At 46.0% G+C, this 21050-nt stretch overlaps 1 protein-coding gene across 1 annotated transcript in view; it reads left to right on the plus strand.

The window, feature by feature from the left end:
• The first annotated feature begins 940 nt into the window (after positions 1-940).
• Positions 941-21050, plus strand: part of Plekhg1 (pleckstrin homology and RhoGEF domain containing G1) — a 217061-nt gene continuing 196951 nt past the window's right edge. Inside the window, exon 1 of the mRNA XM_028858215.2 lies at positions 941-1037. The gene's annotated coding sequence lies outside the window, so the exon portion shown is untranslated. The remainder of the gene's footprint in view (positions 1038-21050) is intronic.

A 21050-nucleotide genomic window follows, 5' to 3' on the forward strand; every position in this document is an offset into this window, starting at 1 on the left:
AGATACACCTGCACATTCAACAATAGTAACAGCTAAAGCATACTCAGGATTTGGTAAATGCAAGGGTAGTCTCCTAAGGTTCCAAATGCACCGTTTTATTTAAATCACCTGCACAGTTCTATGGGGGTAGACATTACCGTCGTCACCAATGAGGAAACAGGCACAGAGACTAACTAATTCCCTCAAAACTACACACGCTGTGAGCTGAAGTCTTTAGAAACCAGTGAAGAGTGCATGGGTGCACCTTACTAGGCCTGATGGAGCCCTGGCATGTCTGACACACCTGTCTGAAAGGTGCCAAGTGTTAGGGACGTCACCTCCAAGGCACCTTTGATAGAGGTCTTGCTTTTATTGTCCTACCGTGTCGGTGCCTTTAAACATCTGGCTGTCTCAAAGGTCTCTGCCACTTTTTCCACTTTTGCTTTCTCTAATCAAAGGTCATCCGGTACGTCTACTGGGGTGATGGAGGTAACGATGGATGCCTGAACCCAGGAAGCGTCCTTCTCCCACTTTTTAGTGTTATGACCTCACAAGTTTCAGCGTGAAACGAGTGTGGACGCGAAGCACTCGCTTTGCATCCGATTTCAGGCCGCTCTAGGAAATGGCCACGTCCAAGGCTTAGCTAACTAAACCTGAACAGCCCATAGGAAGGGGCTGGGGTTTGAGGGGGGGGGGGGGCGGGGAAGCGATGCGTCTGCGAAAACAGTAGCAGGGATTTAAAAAAAAAAAAACTTTTGCCCCTAGAGGCTGTAATTTGACTGCTGTGTTTGGCAAAACTCCAGAGAGCAAGCTTAATCTCTTTCTGAGCCGCCTCCTCCTCTCTGCCGGGTCCGCCCGCAGGGCCCCCGAGGAGGCGGGCGGGGACCGCGCGACCCGCGGCGGCGGCCGGAGGAGCGGGGCGGGGCGGGGCGCGCCGGGCGGGCACGGAGTGGGAAAGAGGAAGTGGAGCTGGGCGGGCTGCAGGGCTCGGGGCCGCCGGAGCCGGCGCTGGAGCGCAGCACATCGCCGAGCCGGCGCTCGGGAGCCGCCCCTCTCCGGTAAGCGCGGCCAGGACTATTCCAGGGACCGGACCAGGGAAGCAGGGGACCTCGGCCACGCACCCCGAATCTGCAGGTGGGACGGGCAGAGCACGGTGTCCGCTCCTGAGAAGGGGGTGGGGAGTCACTGAGCGTGCTACCACTGGGAGGAGACTGAAGGTAGCTGGCTGTGCGGCTCGCCGTCCCGGGAGTCCCCAAGTCCGGGCTCAGCCCAGCTCAGCCTAGGTCTGCCGGCCCGGTTCTCCCGCCCCTCGCTGCAGCCCCCGCGGCTGCAGTTTGCAGCTCCGTGGAGTTTGCTCAAGCGCCGCCGGGTGCTACCCCACTCCCCAAGTCCAGCGGAACTGTCCCCACCTAGGACACTCGGGGCCCGCACCCCAACAGCGGTGTGCGGGCGCGAGGACTGGGGGTGTGCTGCGAGTCCCAGCTAGGAGCAGCCCTGCGAGAGCAGAAACTCTCAGGGGCTCCCCAGATCAGCAAGTCAGCGATTTTAGAAGTGAGCGAGAGAGTTGAGAACCTGTGTCCTATCCGTCACACGAATAAACGGTAATACCTAGCCGGCTACGACTGTGTGGGCTGTTGGCCGGGGATGAGGGGGTGGGTTTGGGGGTAAGGGGGTGGAGGGATGGGAGATGGGGTTGCGCAGCAGGCCCCAGGTTGACGGCCAGAGCAGGTCCCCTCTTTGTGTCCCGGTGGAGTCTCGCTCTGCAGTCAGAAAAGTTGGGACGCCCTAAGGAGGAGAGAGGGTACTTGCTCGGTTTCACAACGTTCGTGGAGAAACAATGAGGTAGATGATTTGCTTTGGATGTGCTGTATGAAGTTGGTATGTGTAAAGCTGACCGTGTGTGTGTGTGTGTGTGTGTGTGTGTGTGTGTGTGTGTGTGTGTGTCGCTGGAATTTCATTAAGCTCTGGCTGGTCCTTTGCGCTCTCTTTGTACCACCCTCAGGTAGCTGGGGCTACTGCACCTATTTTTGACGCCCCTAGGGAAAGCGAGTTTGGCCTGGCAGGGCATCATCTCAGAAAGTTCTGATCTCCCCGAGGGAGAGTTGTTTTGGGGATTTGGGGGCACACTGGATACAAACTGGATATGCCCTGGCTACAAACCCAGCAGGGTGCCAGAATGTTAAGTATGGGTCAGATTTACCATTTAACTGAATTCCAGGCTTTAGATTGCGTTAACTCTGTAAAAACCAGTGGTCAAGGGTTAAAGTCAGCCTGTTTGAATTCTCAGTTTCTGGAGTTCACAGATTTTCAAAGAACAGATGCGTTTTTTTTTTTTTTTGTTGTTGTTGTTGTTGTGTTTGGTTAAACTGCTATAAAAACTTATCTAAGCCTATCATCAGGGATCTAAAACCTCTCAACTTTAGCCTTGCACTGTGGGACGTGCGAACAAGCCATGCCGGTAGCTTCGACTTCCTCCCTGATAAAGCGGTGTGTGGATGTGAACCAGATAGTCTCGACTGGCTTCACTCCTCCCAGAGGAGGGTATTTATTTGTTCTACAGTAGCTAACACTTCTATACCAAAGTGATGGGTTGCTGTTTGACCCTTTAACATCTTTGAATCTGGCTTCCTGACTCCTGACTTAGCTTTTTTGTCCTCTTGGGGTCCCACCATGCCCAAGCCACTAAAACCAACCAGGAAGAAACTTTCTTCTCCCGAGTTCACCGACCTCCCGGGCTTCCTCCCGATGTGGGTCCCCCCCAGCAATCCTTGCGTGACCTTCCTTTAATTTCTTTTGCATGGCAGATTCCCCCAAAGCCCTCTTCTGCAAAAAGACTAAACAAAGTGAGAACAAACAGCTGTTTGGTAGTCAAATCTGTGCCTGAAATCTGCCTGTCTTTGGTAGAATTTGTTCCTCTACTTGCCCTGGGAGTCCACCCTTTCTCAATGCCTTTAGTATAGATGATTGTTACCAAAAAATAAAAAATAAATAAAAGACCTTCTAAACTTTCCGTGGGAGATTCCAACTGTCATTCAAAGAGGTTAAATGATCACGCTGCAAACCATAGAAATTGGAGCCTAATTTTTTCAAAACCAAAGACAACCAGTAGTATTTCACTCTCCTGCTTTGTGGTTATTTCTTTTGGGGATTTAATTCAGTTTTACTGTTTTGTATTCTGACATGAAAAAAATGGAAAAACTGAGAAACCACAAGTCTTTTGAGCCTTTATTAAGTTAAAAACAGTTTCTGCTCTGTACTTTTATTCTCAATGCTGCCATCCCCCCCTTCCCCCTTTGTGGGTTTTTCTTCCTTTCACTGCTGGTAGTTGGGTGTTTCACACAATTGTCACCTTGTAATCCTGCCTCAGAGGTGATTAGATCTCCAGGCTATTCAAGCAGGATGGCTCTTGGATGATGTGGCCCAGCCTCTGGGTCTTTGAGATTTAGAGTGATTAGGGGCAAGTATTCTAGGATTCTAGGATTAGCGGATGAATATGAAGCTCCCCTCTGTGCCCTGGGAGCTTGCAGATCAGGTTCTGATCCGACCTGAATGATTTTATAATCAAGTAAAGTAACATTTATATTAGATCATTCTTTGGTTTTTCTCGTCTTTCCTCCCCCACCCCACCCCCTTCCTCCATACATTTCAGAAAGAATGCCCCCCTTAGCTCCGGAGCTGGACTGAGGATTGAATGAAGGAATCCATATTAAATCTTCCACTCATATGGTGTGCTTTGAAGATGGTAGTTGCTGATAAGCTGTTCCCTGGGGGGAAAGGTTTGGCTGGAAGTAAGCTACATTCTCCATTGGCAGAACTGGGGTCTAACTCAGCTGGGACTGACCCCTGGGCCTCCACTACCTCAAAGTGATGGTTGTGCAGAGACAAATTTTCATATTTATAAACTATTTATTTGTTTCTTTTGGGGGTTTTCTCTTAACTTTTCTAAAGTAGGGTTTTACTATGGAGGCCAGATTGGCCTTGAACTCACAATTCTTCCACCTTTCTTGGGATTACAAGTGAACGTCACCATGCCAGGCTGTGGCTCACTCTTTAAGAAAAAAAAAAAAAAAAACCACTTATCTTTTGACATAGGAAAAAAAACACCATGATTTCTAATGCAAGACATTTTCATATTCAGGCACAGATGGAAAAAAGCAACCATTTTTTAGGCAAATTCTCTCGAAGTAACCTTAAAATTGTATGTAGCAGGCATCTGAGATATTCATGCTTTATCTGAGGCCTGCATCAATCTCAATGAATGAAATGAAAAGTTGACCCCAATCCGTTGGCCCATTCAGAGTCAGGGGCAGCTGTGCCAAGTAGAACTCACGGACAGAAGAGGGAGCCGCACGTGATTAGGATCTGGCTGACTACATGGCTTGCAATGGATGCCTTAGGCAGGATGCTAGGCATGCCTGCTGGTCTTCTGCCCTGGTTCATTGCTGAAGGGCTTGGCCCCGGGGACCCTAAATGCTACAGAATAACATCAGATGTACCTGGCTAACCCCCTTGCCAGTGACTAGGAGTTCAGTGGAATAGCTTTCATGTTGGAGTCTGAGTATCTCTTCGACCCATGTATATAGGTTCCTGAATCAGCCCTAGCCAAGTTAAAATTTCCAGACCACAACATCTTCCTTGGGTAAGCACAGGGCCTCTGGACCTGTGCATTCTGCAGTCCTGATTAAACCTGCTATTCACCGAAAGAATTGGTCTTTATTTGCAAAATACCTAGGGCCACAATGACTTTGTAGCCTTAGGTATTGTAAGTAATTTAAATTAAGATGTGTGAGAGCAATGTAAAGTATAGAGGGAACTACAGAGCTGGATTGGTGATTAAGGATACTTGCTACTATTGCAAAGAACTGGAGTTTGGTTCCCAGCACCCACATCTGGTTGGTTGTAACTTCAGATTCAGGGGATCTCACATTCTTTTCTGGCCTCCTCAGGCCCATGTGCATGCAAGGAGACACACACACACACACACACACACACACACACACACACACACACACACGCCCCTAAAATATATAGGAAGCATTGAAGATGTAGCTCAGGGGTAGAGCACATGCTAAGTTCTCATACCGGCCTGGGCTCAATCCCCCAGTACCCTAGGCCCTAAAATGAACATTAGGAGAATCTGTGTAAACTGAAAGTTCCATTCCATCTTCTATAAAGGATTTGAATATCCATAGAGTGATCCCATCAGAATACCAAGTGATAGGACACTAAAGCCTGCCAGATCCACAATTCCATAACTCTTCTCTTTCTCCCTCCCCATACAATCCAAGAGGAAAGTCAATATGAAGAGTGTTAATGTTAGGGTGAATTTTTAAAACAAATCCTGGCTACGCCCACTTGTAATAATGTGATGGTGGTGGGGTGTAGGGAGGGCTGGGGTTTTCCCTGGGCCTTTAATTAAGAATGCTGTTTTGGTAGCTTTAATAACCATGGTGCTACAGAGGCCACAGAAGGAGCTTATCAGCCGAAGCCAGCCTAGCTATGGGATTTGGCTAAAAGCTAAGCATCCCTTTGACAGATGGGAGGCGGGGGCATCCTTTGAAAATGTCAAAGGGAAAAAAAATTAGGTGAGTGTGGATCTCATGATAGCTGAAACTTCAGCATGAAAAATCAGAGTCATGAACCATCATGCTATTTGGGGTTCATCTGTATCTATGTCATGTGCTATTTGGTTTGCAATTTTTTTAAAATGTAAAAACTAGTGGGTGTATGGGTTCATGACTGTACTCCCAGCTCAGAAGAGGCCCATACAGAAAGACTGCATGAGTTCAGTCCAGCTTGGCTGCTGCAGAGGGAATTCCAGGCCAGCCTGGGCTGCAGTGAGAAAGTCTGTGTAAAGACAGTAAATGAATCAATAGATACACTTTAAAACGTGTAAAAGTAGACTCTTGGCATCAGCCATATCAAAATAGGATGTCGGGCTGGGGAGATGGCTTTGTTGGTAAGGTTTCCTTGCAAACACCAGGACTGGAGTTTGTATGTATCCATTGGAAAAAAAAAAATGCCAAGGGTAATGGCACAATATCCTTCAGTATTTCCATGGAGACCCCAAATAAGAAATTTTCACTGGCCCCATCTGAGTTGATGCCATGCTGACCGGTGTGAAATTGAAAGCTTGTCTTTTTCTCTGTCACTCCAGCTTCTCTTTACACTGGGGTTGGAAGTCCCTGCTGGACGTTGCGGTCGGTTCCCATGGAAATGGTCACATTTTCACATTCAGCCTGGAGTTAGACACAGAGGCGGGAGAGGCTTGACTGGGTTGAAATAAAAGCTACGTTGAAACTTATCATCAGTGACTATATATGGAATGAAGCCCGAGCCCCTGAGCGTGACACTCACCATTTGTGCACCTGCTCTCGTTTTAGCGCCTTCAGAGGACTCCTGGGTCCCTTTTAGCCAACATCACTGGCACAGTCCTGAGTGGGCCATGCCATTTCTCATCTACTACATCTCTTCATACACAGTGTAAGGACGTGTTGCCTCTCCACGGACCTTGTTCATCACACTGGGCAAAGAGGCAGGTGTATAGGTCTCCATGCTCACACAGAAGATTGTAACTGAAGCTGTTAAGAGGCCAGAAAAATGGTGATTCTGTGGATAGACATTTCATTTCAAGCTAAGAGAATGGTCCTGACTCTCACTTCACCCTCTGTAACATACCTATCTTTTTTTTTTTTTTTTTTCTTTTCTTTTAAGACAAGATTTCATGAAGCCCAGGCTGGCCTTTAACTGGCTATGTAGCTAAGGGTGACCTTGAACTTCTTATCCTCTATCTCCACTTTCTAAGTGCTAGGATTTCAGGCGTTCACCACACACTGGTTTTATGCAGTCCCAGGTGCAGACCCAGGTTTTGCACATGCTTGTGAGCCATACTCCCAAATGAGCTACATCTCCAGTCCCCAGTTCTCTCTGTCTTTAAAGTAACTAACAATGAACTCTTAATTTCTAGGAATGAATGAGATTTCCTGCTGTAAAACATTAGTTCTTCCATTAGTAATTTATCAGTGTCACATTAGTAATTGATCACTGAATGTTAAATTTTATTTAGCTCATATCCATTTACTGAGAACCTACCATGCCGAGAATAATGCCTGACCAACCTGAGAGATGGTCTCCACGGAGATATGATGAGGGTGAGGGAAAAATCAGAGTGATGGATGAGCTGCTCTTCACTGGTACTCTAGAAATTCTCTAGAGGAGGCAACATTTACTTGCGACCATAATGATAATGAGTTCTAAGGTACCTTTGAAATGCACTATATTAATCTGCTAGAAATCAAACTGTTAGGCAAGTACTCCACCACCGAGCTGGATTCTCCAACTCCAAACATACCATTTTCTATCTTTTTAAAAATTGTTGTCTGTGGTTTGGGTCTCACTTTGTAGCCCAAGGCAGCCTCAGACTCTGCACCCTCCTACATCCACCTCCAGAATCATGCAATGAAATTTGTTTTTATTTGTACGCCATGAATATCCATGGCTGCACAGTGTCCCACTGAGGCCTTGTATTGGGACGGAAGCTTCTTTCCTGTCTCTTAGCTCTCAGATACTGACTTGGATTGGAGGAAGAGTTAAATTAAACATTAACATCATAATTTTAAAAAATCTTTCAATACATCTATGACCCAATGTACTTTTTTAAAGACTTTAACAATTCACTCAGGTCTGGCCGAAGGGTCTCAGGGAATCCTGCTTAAGTGAACTTGACCTACACATGACTTGTAAAGGGAGAAGTCGAGCAGCTCCTGCAGCCAGCCAATTCCTTTGGCAGATGTCTGCTGAGGTCTGTGACTCTCCACTGCAGTGGAGCTGCCCCTCTCGAGCCAAGGCGTTAGCTGCAAGCTGGCTTTCTTCTGTTTTCTAGATTTTACTTAACCGAATGTGCTTTTGCCCCTCCCTGTCCCAGGAGGCCGACTTAGCCCTCTGATGGAGGAGGTTTCTTTGGACAATCAGCCGCGGAGGCTCCGCATCAGTCAGGACTCCTTGGCTGCTCTGGCAAGCCTCTGGGTTTTCACACCAGGCTGACTTCCTTCCAGTTGAGCTCCACCCTCCTCCTGGTGAAGGAGTGAAGGGCTGCTGAAGTGCTTGTTTCTCTGAGCACCCTCTAAACTCCCAGCCCTGGTCAGGACCTTGGCTCGGCACCCCTCCTCAGAGCCTGCTGGCTTCCCCAGCTCTCTCCCTTGCTCCCCTGTGTCTTTAACCCCTCAGTGAGCATGCGTGTCTACTCCCAGCTGTGATCAAATGTACCTTCCTGCTGTTTTGCTTTTCATCTCAACACATCACCCAAGCCCCTCGCCCTCACGGTCCTCCTGCCACTCTATCCCAGCCTAACTACTGATGCCAGAGCCAAGTCCCCTTCTGTACCCAGTCTGACAGGGAGGATCGATCAATACCTGGCCTAGAAGGAAACCAAGTGCAGGCCTTTCCTCTTCCTCAGCCACCCCCGGCCCTCCTCCCTCCACCTTCCCATGTGATTAAAGGTCCCCACACCCCTGGAGGTCTTCAGAACAGACACCCAGTCGGACTGAAATCCGAGTCTTTGGAAACAAGTAGCTACAGAGCAGAAGTCATCCCCAGGCATTCCGAGGATGCGTGGGCGCCACGGTCCAGCTTGGATCGAGGTGATTTAAAGCTGTCACCAGCCTGTGATGAGAAAGCTGGCGAAGAGCTGGGGCCACCAGGAAAAGGGAAGGGGCTAGCCGAGTTCAGCTCCCGTGGCTGCGTGATTACAGGCAGCTCCAAACCCTGACATCTGCGCGTCTCTGATGTGCTGCGAGAGTGGAAGACTGTAATTGGAGGCATAAATATACCATCCTGTGTTCATTCTCTTGAACCGCATAACCCTGTTATTAGTTTAAGTATCTATGTGGTGCTAACAGGTTATAGCTGCCTCAGAGGAGGACAGGGCTCCTTTTTCTGAAACGACTTACTGTGAAAATATCCCAGTGCCTCACACTTTCTAACCTCTGAAAATACTGAGCACGTGAATGACGGAGCCTGAGAGTGAGTCCAACTCAAAGATTTGGCATCACTGAGGAGGAGATATGTAGGGGATGATGGGGGGGGGGATGTGGGCTTTTTAAACTTGAACAGATGACATCAGGACCTTTCTTACCCTATATGGGAGGCTCAGTGAGGATTAGTAAGGGTGGGACTGTAAGAGTAATAAGATAGTCTGGCAACAGATGGGACGTGGGGACGTGCCGTGGAGGGGTTGGCTAGTGTTGGCTCCACCGAGGAAAGCGCATTAGGAGTTCTTTGTAAGCTTCTGGGGCGTGATTACGGAGGAAACTCTTGGTGGTCTTGGCATTTGTCCACCTTTCCTCACTATCTGTGTAAGATAATCCACTCCCACACCACACACATGTGCCGTCAGCAACTGAGGGCTTGGATGTGACCGTAAAGAAGGCCGTTTAATCCCAGTCCTTCGTGATAGCTGACCTCTAAGTTACTAGAGCGATGAGAGTAATATGAAAATAATGATGTCGTGGCCCACGGGTGTGCCCCGCCGCAGTGAAGCACAGAACCCAGGCGGCTCCTCAGCAGCACTCTTGACATGAGAACTCTTCCCTGTGACCGCTTCCTTTATGAACTTACCTGAAGTGGAAGCAGATACTAGGAGGTTCTTAAAACAGCCGGGATGAGTTCCACAATTAGCAATGGCTTTCAAAAATCCACAGTGTCCCTGAGGAAAAAAAAGGAAGACTCATTCTATGTTGTGATCTGTCATGTGTCATGATCCTGTCCAGCCCGGTTCTGCTGCTTCAAGAATTTCTAACTGGAAGCTCACATTTCTTTGCTGCTAGTGTCTTACAGAAAGAAGGCGGCTGGAGAGATGGCTCCATGGGTTAAGTGCTTGCTGGACCTGAGTTCGGGTCCCCAGTACCCACATAAAATATAGGTGTGGCAGTGCTGGGGGTGGGAGGGAATGCAGGGATGGGTGGGTCCCCAGCACTTTGTAACCAACCAGTCTAGCAAATCAGTGAGCACTAGGTTCAGTGTGTGACCCAAAGATAATAATAGCAATAATGATGATGATAATTAATAATAATGATGATGATGATGATAATAATAATAATGTAGAAAGTGATTCCAGATGACATACAATACCAACCTCTGGCCCCTGTACACACAGGTATGTCCATCCATGCATACACACATGCACATACACACACACACACACACACACACAACCATTTCTGCACTAGCTAGAGACATACCAGCCACAACTGCTCCAAAACTCAACTTAGTTTTAGATTATTCATATATGCAGAAGATACTTGGTGAATGCCCAGAAATAATTCATCCATGAGAAAATTTGTTACCTCAATGTGCATAATGAATATTCACAACACTCACATCTAATATCATCGTGCTTTTTTCCCTTCTTTATTGTTCTCCAAATTCAAATGCTGCTTTGGAGTCATTCACCATGGAAAACTGTGTACATGGAAAAGACATGTGTGTTTTCCTAAGGTCTCGGTAGTCAGTTGAAATAAGGGAATAGTATGGAACAGGGAAGGGCACATATGTCACTGGGAGGTTGAATGCCACCTAAACCAGAGGTTTACAACTATGTAATGTAGATTTTATGAAGCTGGACATAGTGGTAAACACTTGAAATCCCAGCACTCTGGAGGCTGAGGCAGGAAGAATCAATAGTTCAAAGCTAGCTTGGGATACATGGCAAGATCCTGGCTCAAAACTACCTAAAGGGGGAAAAAACAGATGTTATGAGCTGTGAGTGCCTAAGAAGCCCATGGTAATGAGTGACAATCCAACTGTGTTTTCTGCACGTTGTGTTTAGTTTTATGCTCTGTTACTAGGTAGCTGAAGCAATAAAACCAACATGAAAGTACCTGGGCAAGTTTATCTAGGTGTTACAAGATTGTGCCTTGGGTTTCCCGAGGCAACAGTCCACCATTCAAGATAAGGAAGAGGACCATAGTGCATTAGGTTTGCTGTGGTGGAGACCCGATAAGCAGGTTGGTACTTCAGGTTACTCGTTTGCTCAATGACTATACTTTCCTGGGTGCACAGTGAAGAGCCAAGCTGGGCAAGTCTGGAGTGAAAGAGTTGACTCCATCCAAGTGCTTTAAAGGAAGTTGAGCAGACAGTTGGATGGAGCTGGGGAGTCCAGTGTTTGACCTGCTGGTGAGAAGACTCAATCGGAGGATGCATGTCACACAGCTGGGACTGTAACTAAAGCCCGAGACTGATGCCTCCTAAGGATAAATGTCTACTTGGCTTACTGTTGTAGGGGACCTGGTCCATGATTGGTCAGCCCATTCCTTTGGGGCTTCTGACGAGGTAGGAAATCACAGGAACATGTCTGTGGTGCAAAACCACTCATCTCACCAGGAATCATGACGCCAAACGAGAGAAGAAGGTTCAGAGTCTATTCATTTCCTTTGAGAACACGACTCCGAGTTACCTAGAGACCTCCCACTAAGCCTTCCCACATAAAGTGCCCATCGCTTCCCAGCAGTGCCAAGCTAGGGACCACACCTGTAACCCACAAGCCCTTTGGAGCACTGCGTTAGTCAGCTCTCCATCACTGGGACAAAATACCTAAGGACAGACAGGAGGAGGGGTTTGTTTCGGCCCGCTGTGATTGGCCTGTTGTTTTTCTACACGTGGCAAGGCAACATATCATGAAGGAAGCCGCAACAGGGGAAGCCTGCTCGTATCACGGTAGCCAGGAAGCAGAGAGGGAGAGTCCCCCAAATCAGCTTTAAGGTCATGCTCCCAGTGACCTCACTTCCTCCAGCCAGGTCCTACTGTCTCCCGGTGACATCAGTGGACTGCTGGGACATGTACAGACCCGGTATTGGAGGGATTAAGCATCTCATAGATGGAGTTTGGCAGGACACTTATCCAAATGATAACAGCAACCTTCTAGAGCCAAACCACAGCAGAGAGTAACCTCTGGGGCAAGGCTGAGTCATAGCAAGTGGGTGATCTTGAGGAGATCTGAAGGAAGAACCATCTAGATAGAAGAAAAGATAAATATGAAGAATCATGATTGAGGAAAACACAGCGCTATGTGTGTGTGCAGGGTGGGTTATAAGTGAGAGACGATGCTGAGGAGGCAGAGGCTAAGTTGTGTGGGTCTTTGGGAGGTTGAAGGTCTGTGCCATGGTTCAGCGCGTGACATCAGGCTATGAGAGGAGAGGGTCTGAAGCCGAGGAGTCACATGCTCTAGTTAATGGCTAGTTATTTTTCTGGCTGCTATGAAGAGAACTGTATTAGAAAGTTCTGGAAACAGGCAGAGCTGCAGTGATACAGAGAGAGGTCGGGAGCAGAGGAACTGGTGAAGAGCAGGCGGATTCAGAACTGAATGTTGGCCGAGGTGGTACAGCTCTGGAGAGCGTCGTGGGGTGGCGAGCTGTGCTGTCACTGGGATTTGCTTTACTTATCCAACTCCATGCTTTATTCTGTTACCCTCTCTGTTTCCTCCATACAAAGTAACCAGGGTAGCACATGGCTGTGCCTGAAGCTCTCCATGAAGCCATAAAAGCAAGCTCATCTCTGCATCTATTCCCAGGCCCAGTACCCTTCCTTTCAGCTCTTAGCTCCCTCTGGTCCATCACTTAAGATGCGGTTGTATGTGTGCATGTGTGTAAGTTGAGTAGATGAGTACACGTTTCATGTGCACAGCATGCATGTAGCAGTCAGAAGAGGAGTTCTGGTATCAGTCCTCGGGTGCCTTCTATCTTTTGTTTGACATTGGCTCTCTCATTGGCCTAGAACTGTGCCAGGCAGCCTAAGTTAGCCATGCTGTGAGCTTCCAGGGCTCCTCCCATCTCTGCCCTCCCATCTCCTGTCTATGGGGTCACAGGGGCACACCACTGCACCTAGCTTTTTTACATGGGTTCTTGGGATCCAAACTCAGATGGTCACATTTGTGAGGTCGATGCTTTACTTACTGAACCATCTCTGTAGCCCCGGGATATCTTCATCTTGAGGCCCATTTAGTTGTCCATCCTCCTGCTCCAGATGTCCACATCCTCAGGGGCACATATAAATGAAAGCACTTTTCCTCCTACTGTGGAAATTAGCTTTAGAAATAGAAGCAAAACAAGCAAACAAACAGAAACACAATTTCCATTCCACAAATCAGTTGAGAAATAGAATTCTGGGCAGGTAGCTAAAGATATAAATAGGAGAGGGGAGGAGAGAAAGGTTCAAATAAGAGAAGAGAGGTAGAAGATGAGAGTAAAGAGAAAAGATGGAAAGAAAACTCACCAGGAAGATCGGAGCTAACAGTTCATTAACAGTTCCTGAGAAAGTGTTTTGATCCAGCAATATTCTCTCATGGGCATGCTCTCTCAGTTTGGACATTTGGGAGTTTGTAGTAAAAGCTGTGTTTTGAAAGTGTGTGTGCGCACTGCCTGTCTCTTGTAGAACTCTGCCCTCTGGGCATGACAAGACCTTTGCTATTTACCCACAGGAGACCCTTTGAAGATCAGGTTCCCTAGTGGAGAGGGGGAGAGGACCCATGAGCCACACACAACTTCTTTTCCCTAATGATGTAACAGTTAACAGTCACCGGGGTTGGGGAGGACTTCCTCAGTGGTGCAGCTGCCCATAAAAATAGCACACGATCCTATAAGCAATCCCATGCTCATCGTTCTGTAAGTAAACAATCCCAGTTAAACCCATTGGTTCCCCAGGCTAGCCGTGAATGAAGTCTTGTCTTTGGTCTACCATTGGTGCCCCGTCTGGGGCATTCATTCATCACTACCCAGGCAGTCATGCAATCCTGTCTTTCCCTATCTTGCTACAAACTTGCAAATTCAACAGAGATTGTGTTTATTCGGGAACAGAAGTAACTGCCAGAGATACTGTAGCGATAAGAAATATTTCTAATACCCCAAATCAACTAAGTGACTTTTGTACACTTCTAAGTGAATTATCAACTGTGTCCCAAGATGATGTATTCCCTCTTGTATATGGAAGAAGCATCTTGGACCTTCAGTAAGGTATGCGTTCTTTGGGACATAGAGAGCACTCCAAAATCATCCTTCTACTCACACCAAAGAGCATGGTTACCCTGTTGATCTTGAATCAATGGTTTGACTTGAATTGTTATTCAGTTCTCTCTTGAAGTGTGTTCAGTGCTAATGTATGAGTTCTGGAGAAGAAACTGGGGTAGTAGGTGTGTGTGTGTGAATACAATACCAAATTTGAAACATCTGCTTTTATTATTCTCAGGATCAGAATGAATCAGTCTTACTGTAGGGATATTCAAGCAGGAGAATGTTAAATAGTGTAGTAATTGCTCTGTGATATACAATCTCAGTTTGCAAAGACATGTCCGAAAGGCCCCTTCATATTAAAGGATAATGGAATTCTAGTAGCCTAGTTTAAATGATTATGTTGATTAAAAAATAGTCAAATGACCCTTCTGGAATATTCTAACTTAAAAATCTCTGACTCCAATCATAAAGCCCATTTGTGTCTCGAAATAAGTCAATAAAAGGGGGGGGGGAGCTCCACGATGCAGTAGGTTAGTCTGAGTCTCCCACTCCTATTCTGATCCGTTCTGGGGTTTATCTATCCAGCTTTTGCACAGTTGACTCAAAGTCACCCAGCCAGAACTGGACTCACAATCTCTATTTCCAGACATATTGCACATACTTCCAGGGATCGCCCCTCTAATCCTTTTCCAATTCTTGGTAACAGCACCACAATTCACTGGTCGCAGCAAGGCATTTTCCTTCCCTTTCCTGCATGCCCTGGCCAGTTAACAACAACTTCTTGAATGGGCCTCAGTCGCTATTCACCTACCCATGCCTCTTTCCCATCCTTCTAGAATTCTGCCTCTTGCCTAGACTATTAGATTACCCTCAGAGACAGCACTGATGGATCTACCAAGAACAAATTTAAACACCAAGCGCATTTCCAGGGGTCTCTTCTGTTAGCTTAATTCCAATGAAGGCTGTTGGGAAACATAAGGTGGAGATATAAGGCATGTAGGGCTTCTTGGTCACATCCCTCTCTTATACTTCAGGATCATAGGCAAGCACACAGGCTTTCTTTCCAAAGCACCCAGAATCCAGCTACTTCATCTAGGCTTCAGTGATTTCATTTGGTCCAGTCACTGTCACCTCTCCCTGGGTTATTGCCATAGGTCTAATTCTGCCCCTTTGCTTACATCTTGACCCCCCAACTCTGTTTTCTATACAGCACCTCTTCATTGCTAGTTATGTTGACCCCTGTGACCCCCCCATCTTATCTGGTCAGAAGCTCTTTCATGGAGTGTCCTAGAAGATGCTCCCTGACCTTGCTCCTATATTGCTCTCATCTCCTCATCTCCTGATCCTCCCCAGGACTCACCCTTCATTAGCCCACTGGCCTTTTTGTGATTCCCAGATATCCCAAGCTCCGGCCTCACACCGTTTTCATGACCACGGCCTGGAACATTCTTGCCTACCTACCAGGGCCTTTATTGCCCCTTCTCTTCTTGATTTCCTGCTCCAATGTCCCTTTACTAAAGAAGTACCTGGTACCTTCTATAGAATTGGAGTCCATAGAATCCTTGCAAGCGCATCCTTCCTGCCCCACTTCATTTTTATGGCTATCTTTTATCAACATCTACCACATTGCCTATTGTCTGTCCTCCCCTCTGTTACCAGAACAGAGGTCTTGGGTTGTTTGTTGCTGTGATTCCAATACCTAAGTGCAGCGCCGATCATGGAGAGTAGGTTAAATGTTTCAAATCATGGAGGAGAGAAGGTTAAATGTTTGTTCATTGAGTTGATGTTGCTTTGCCAGTTACCACCTGTTTGGTATGTTCTGGTGACCGGTTCTTTTATATCAGGTTCTAAAACAGACGCTAGAAGCCCAAAATATTGTGAGTGGCTGAATAGTGATGATGATCATGGTGGTGGTGGTGATGGTAATAATAATGATGGTAAAGGTGGTGGAATTGGTGATGGTGATGGTGGTGGTAAGTAGATAGGTATAGATGTGAAAAAGAAGATGGAGAACCCCCCCCTCCCATAACTCCCCTTTTTCTGTTCTTGCTCTCCCTCCCCAAGGCTCCTGGAGAAGTGTCCAGAGGAACACCTGACTCTTCCCAGGAGAGCCTGCTCTCCAGCACCATCTTATAGAGAAGAATTTCTGCATCACTGCGCCCCAGATCTGTCCTCTGCTCCATTCAGGCTCTGCCTTCTAGGTCCATATCAAAATAATCAGTGTGGCATAAGGTGCGATAGTTAAACATTTCAACTCTGGAGCTAGACCTGGGTTCCAAACCAGCTTTATCACTTAGAGGTTTACTAACCTCGGACAAAGTGTTCAGCCCATCAGCTTTGACCATCATCTTACACATAATAAATGAATAATGGCTTCCTGGTGTTATAATGAAGATTGGATCCAGCTTTAACAAGCTTGCAGAGCCCAGTCCTAACTTACAGAAGAAAGTTAGGTAAATGTTAGCCTTTTTTTCCCCACCAAATTTCTTTAAAGCAAATTTCATAAAATGAAAATAATCCTCTTATTTTTCAAAAACAGATGATTTGGGTTTTATTGTTTCATGAGTATTAGCTCCTTATGCTAATATAGACTGTTAGCTTATCCACGACTTGTATTTGACTACTATACAAAATAAATATTATATGGATATGTGATGGATATGCTGATCTACCCACCTCTCGCATCCCTTCTGTGATCTAATTGACGTGCCATAAATTGCTATTTGTTTATTATCTTTCTAAGTTCCTTGGAGAGAGGAATGAGCCCTCTAATTAGGGAAATTTCCAAACAGAGGTAAGTAAGGAACACACTGTAATGAACCCCCACATTCCCTTCTTCAAGATTCAGCAGTTATAAACATAGTGCCAGCCCTAGTTCATCTGTTTTCCCTCCCCCACTTGAAATTATTAAAAGTAAATACCAAGACTGAGGTGTAGTCTCATTGCCAGTGCGTGCCTAGTGAATGTAATGGTCTAGATTCTGTTCTCAGCTGCTTCCAACAGGCAGTTCCCAGATATCTGTTATTTTGCCCACAGATACATCAATTTCTGACTGACAGCCGTTATCCCCACCACACGGCTCTAATGGAAATAAATAACACAACTCTTTAATGCTCACTTCTACCCTGCTACAGTCTATTCAAATCCTGTTAGAGCAGAATTGCTTGTGTGTTTAGCTCTCACTGTTGCACCCCAGGCATATAACAGGCAAGCCAATGCTTAAATGAATGAATGAACAGTTGTATTCGAAATGCATTTTAGGAGATAGCTCTATTAAAAAAAGAGTGTAAGTGATGCTTGTGGTCTTGGGCTATTGCTTTTTTGGCTCTTTGACAAATATCAAGCTTGACTGATGCGGAACTGACAATGTAGGTCATGAGACTCATATAGGCCCCGGGGCACAACTGCCTTGTGTTGGTGAACATCATACAGATATCACTGTGACCCGGTGAGCAGATACTTTCAGAATGCCACCTTGGGATACACCATCCTTGTACCTCGTTCTTGACTCAGGCATGAAGTCCCATCTATTTTCCCCTTCTTGACTGGGGAACACAGGTCGCCTGGCTCTTGCTTTTGAGTTGGACAAGCTATGTTTGGCTCTGGACTAGCTGTTTCTAGCTGTTTCATCATCACCGAGTGGGGCATAATTAGACTACTGGATAGATTGTTATGGGCGCTTACTGATAGCAGTGGAGGTGTTCTACCTTGGGGCTTGGCTTAAGCTGCTGCCTAGTGGACTATTATGGGTATTCTCTTATCTCGACATGTGGTTGGCAGCATCCAAGGCAAGCGTTGTTGAGACAGAGGGAAGGCCCCCTGATGGAAGCTGTCCCCCAGCAGTGTCGTTTCATGGTCTCCTTGTTCTTGCACCCAAACTCTTTGTTTCTAGGATGGCACTTCAGGGTTTCCCACGGTTGTGGAGGTCTGCTGTGGGATGAAGAGCAGTGCTGTGCTTTTCCATTGGGTCAGCACACTGCTCATCTGAAGTCTGAAGAGTTTTTACTGCTATTAAAAATGAGACACAAAAGTGAATTCACAAAAACAAAAAAACAAACAACAACAACAACAAAAAAAACCCACAAATGATCTATGGCAGTATTGATAGCTGCACCTCTCAGATTGGTCCTAAGATCTTAGTAGATGTGGTGTTGGGAGTTAAGGTATCAGGTAAAGAGAGGGAGGTCCAGAGGCCTGAAAAGGAGAAATTAACATTTCATCACAGGTCTGAATTAGCTCAGGGCTAGCAACTGACTTTCTCCACCTAAAGATCCAAACCCCTAATATCCTGTCCTGAGAGATGACATCTTGATTATAGGCAGACAGAAGCCTAGTTAAAATTAAGAGTTGTGTTATTGCAGATGGAAAAGAGTGAGCATTTGGGAAGACAGTTTGCCTGGTAATAGAAGAACAAAGTATCGTGTAAGATATGGCAGTCTCGAGGCCAGGAGAGCCTGTGGTCAGAGTCATTAGGCTGTCCTCTCCAGGTTCTTTTGAGCTGGGCCTCACAGAAGTCCTCAGGACTTGGCTGATGTCTGAGGTGTTTTCTCCTGGGGTTAAATCCATGTCTAAAATGTGTAACAGCTGTTGGGATGCCATGTTGGGATGTGTAACAGATGTTGGGACAAATGAATAGTACATGCTTGTGTTGAGCTGTGAGCTGGACATTTCCAGCCAGCACTTCATGGTGGCAAGGGGGTCTCTATGGCCAAATAGAGTCTGGAGGGGAAATAATTGAAGATGCCAGTCATCACAGGCTGCCAGTCATTCATGGTGACAACAAGAAACACTAGGAAACCAATGGGGACTCCCCATTTGGGTAAGGTCAGGACAAGTTCACCTGACATAGCAGCGCAGTCCCCAGACAGTAGCCCCAGTAACGCCACATTCACGTTGGCCTGACGAATCGGAGGCAGTGATGGAACTGTCTCAACCTACTATGATATAGTTGAAGTGCTGTTAAATGCTGATGTTTGGAATCTCTGGCTTGAATGGAGGGAGGTGCGATTTGAATATTATTGAGAAGGTAAGAAAGCAAATAGCCAAGATGAAAGAATGGAAATTTCGCTTGTGTATTTTCAGAAATGCTAGTTCTGTCTTTTTTTTTTTTTTTTTTTTTCTATTGCACATTCCTGGTGAATTGCAGGAAATCCGTGTAACGGGGTATCCTGAGTTTGGAGGGCTTGTTAGTTAGAAAAACACTCATTTGGTGGTATGCTTTTGGTGAAGATTATAGACTCCATTATGCTTCACTGATTTTGAAGAATAACAATCCATTTAATCACACTTGTTTTCATGGTGGCCCACAGAAGAATTAAGAGACTTCCTTAAAAAAAAAAAAAAAGTTTGTGCTAAAATAGCACTTTCATCCTCACCAAAATTGTTGCCGCTCCTGGAATTTCAAAACCCAACTTGATGTCCCAGTGAAATTTAAAAGGACTCAATGACTAGTTAACCAGTTAATTGCTGGCCTGATAAAATTGATTCATGCTTTTAGATGTACTTAAGTACCTCAAATGGCCCTTGGGAGACTGTGGTCTGTGTCTACATCTTGAACCTCTATACAGAATGCTGTTTTTCTTTGACAGTATTTCCCATAGAATTCAGGAAAGTTTGGTCTGGTTTAAAGGTTATTTCTTTCTGAGTTGTCTGAGGAAGTTGCAAATAGCAATGTTGAATGCTGATGGGGAGCTGTGAATACAACTACCAGGCCGGTCTAAGTCAGCTTGTGAAGCCAGGCAAAAGAGCCCTCCCCAGAGCTTATAAATGCAGGGGATTTCCTTCCATTCTCTGGGCACAGACAAGCCCATTGCAGCTAAATGATGGCCATATCAGCAAGCATTGTTTCATGGAAGGCCTGGGGTGTGGGAACAAGTCTACAGGGGAGAGGGAATGCATTCAAACACAGGAGCAGAAGAAAGTGGGTACAGAGTGCAGCTGGGGTGGGAATGAGATCTGTGTGTGTGATGGGGTATGTGTGTGTACACACAGGAGACATACATATGCATACATAAGGTTTGCATACTGTAAATTACATTGACACATAGCACAACTTGGAAATAATAACAAAAAGGGTAGTGATTTTTATGGATACTTCTACTGATGCTTGCCCAGCTTATATCCGCATTCAACATATATAAGTGAGTGTAATTCCGGCATGAATACTGCTTGATATTTTCTTTTACATTAATAAGTAAGACAAGGATCTGGGGGCATAGCTCAATTGGTAGAGTACTCATCTACTATGCACAAAGCTCTGGGTTTGATCCCCAGTGCTGTATAAACCTGGTGCTACAGTCCTAGCACTCAGGAGGTTAATGCAGTAGGACCAGAAGTTCGAAGCCCTCCTCTGATGTATTATGAGTTCAAGGCTAGCTTGGAATACATAGGACCCCATCTCAAAAAAAAAAAAAAAAAAAAAAAAAAAAAAAAAAGCCAAGTGAGACAAGGGAGATAAGTGTTAGTGCGTCTCTCATTCATCAGCCATTGTGGCTGTTTTGACTCAGATCGTTAGTGTCTAATACAGTGCTTGGTTTCTTCAGTATGGCAACCACACATACTACCTTGTTTATATTTAATCTGTATTGTTATTTATACTATTGCTTACTGGGACATGAAGAAAGGGGAGGAGACAGAACTATGCTCAGTCAGGTCCTTGACTGGCCTTAGCCAGGGAGCCCCAGATGCCAGATAACTGATGGCATTCACAGCCTAGAAAAAATGCTCGACTCGGGAGTGGCTTGTTTCTGTGCCTCCTGGGCACACTCAAGCCAGCTCTGGAGCATCCTAATTGGACAGAAGATTGTTGCAGCAGCCTGGGCTGTCCTTTGTTTCCAACCTCCAAGCACCTCCAGTATTTGTACAGGAGTGGAAGATTCTGAATCAATACTGTCATCCTCTTGGTGACCATTGTGTCCACCCAGTCCTTCCTAATGCAGGGGAGTGAGGAAAACCAATTCTGTATCCTGTTTCATGCATTTTTTATTTGATATATATACACATATACATACATATATACATACATTTGCATATATATGTATATATATATGGCTATAAATGGACATTTTCTGT

This window comes from Peromyscus leucopus, chromosome 8a (assembly GCF_004664715.2).
Source record: "Peromyscus leucopus breed LL Stock chromosome 8a, UCI_PerLeu_2.1, whole genome shotgun sequence".
Lineage (NCBI taxonomy): Eukaryota > Metazoa > Chordata > Mammalia > Rodentia > Cricetidae > Peromyscus > Peromyscus leucopus.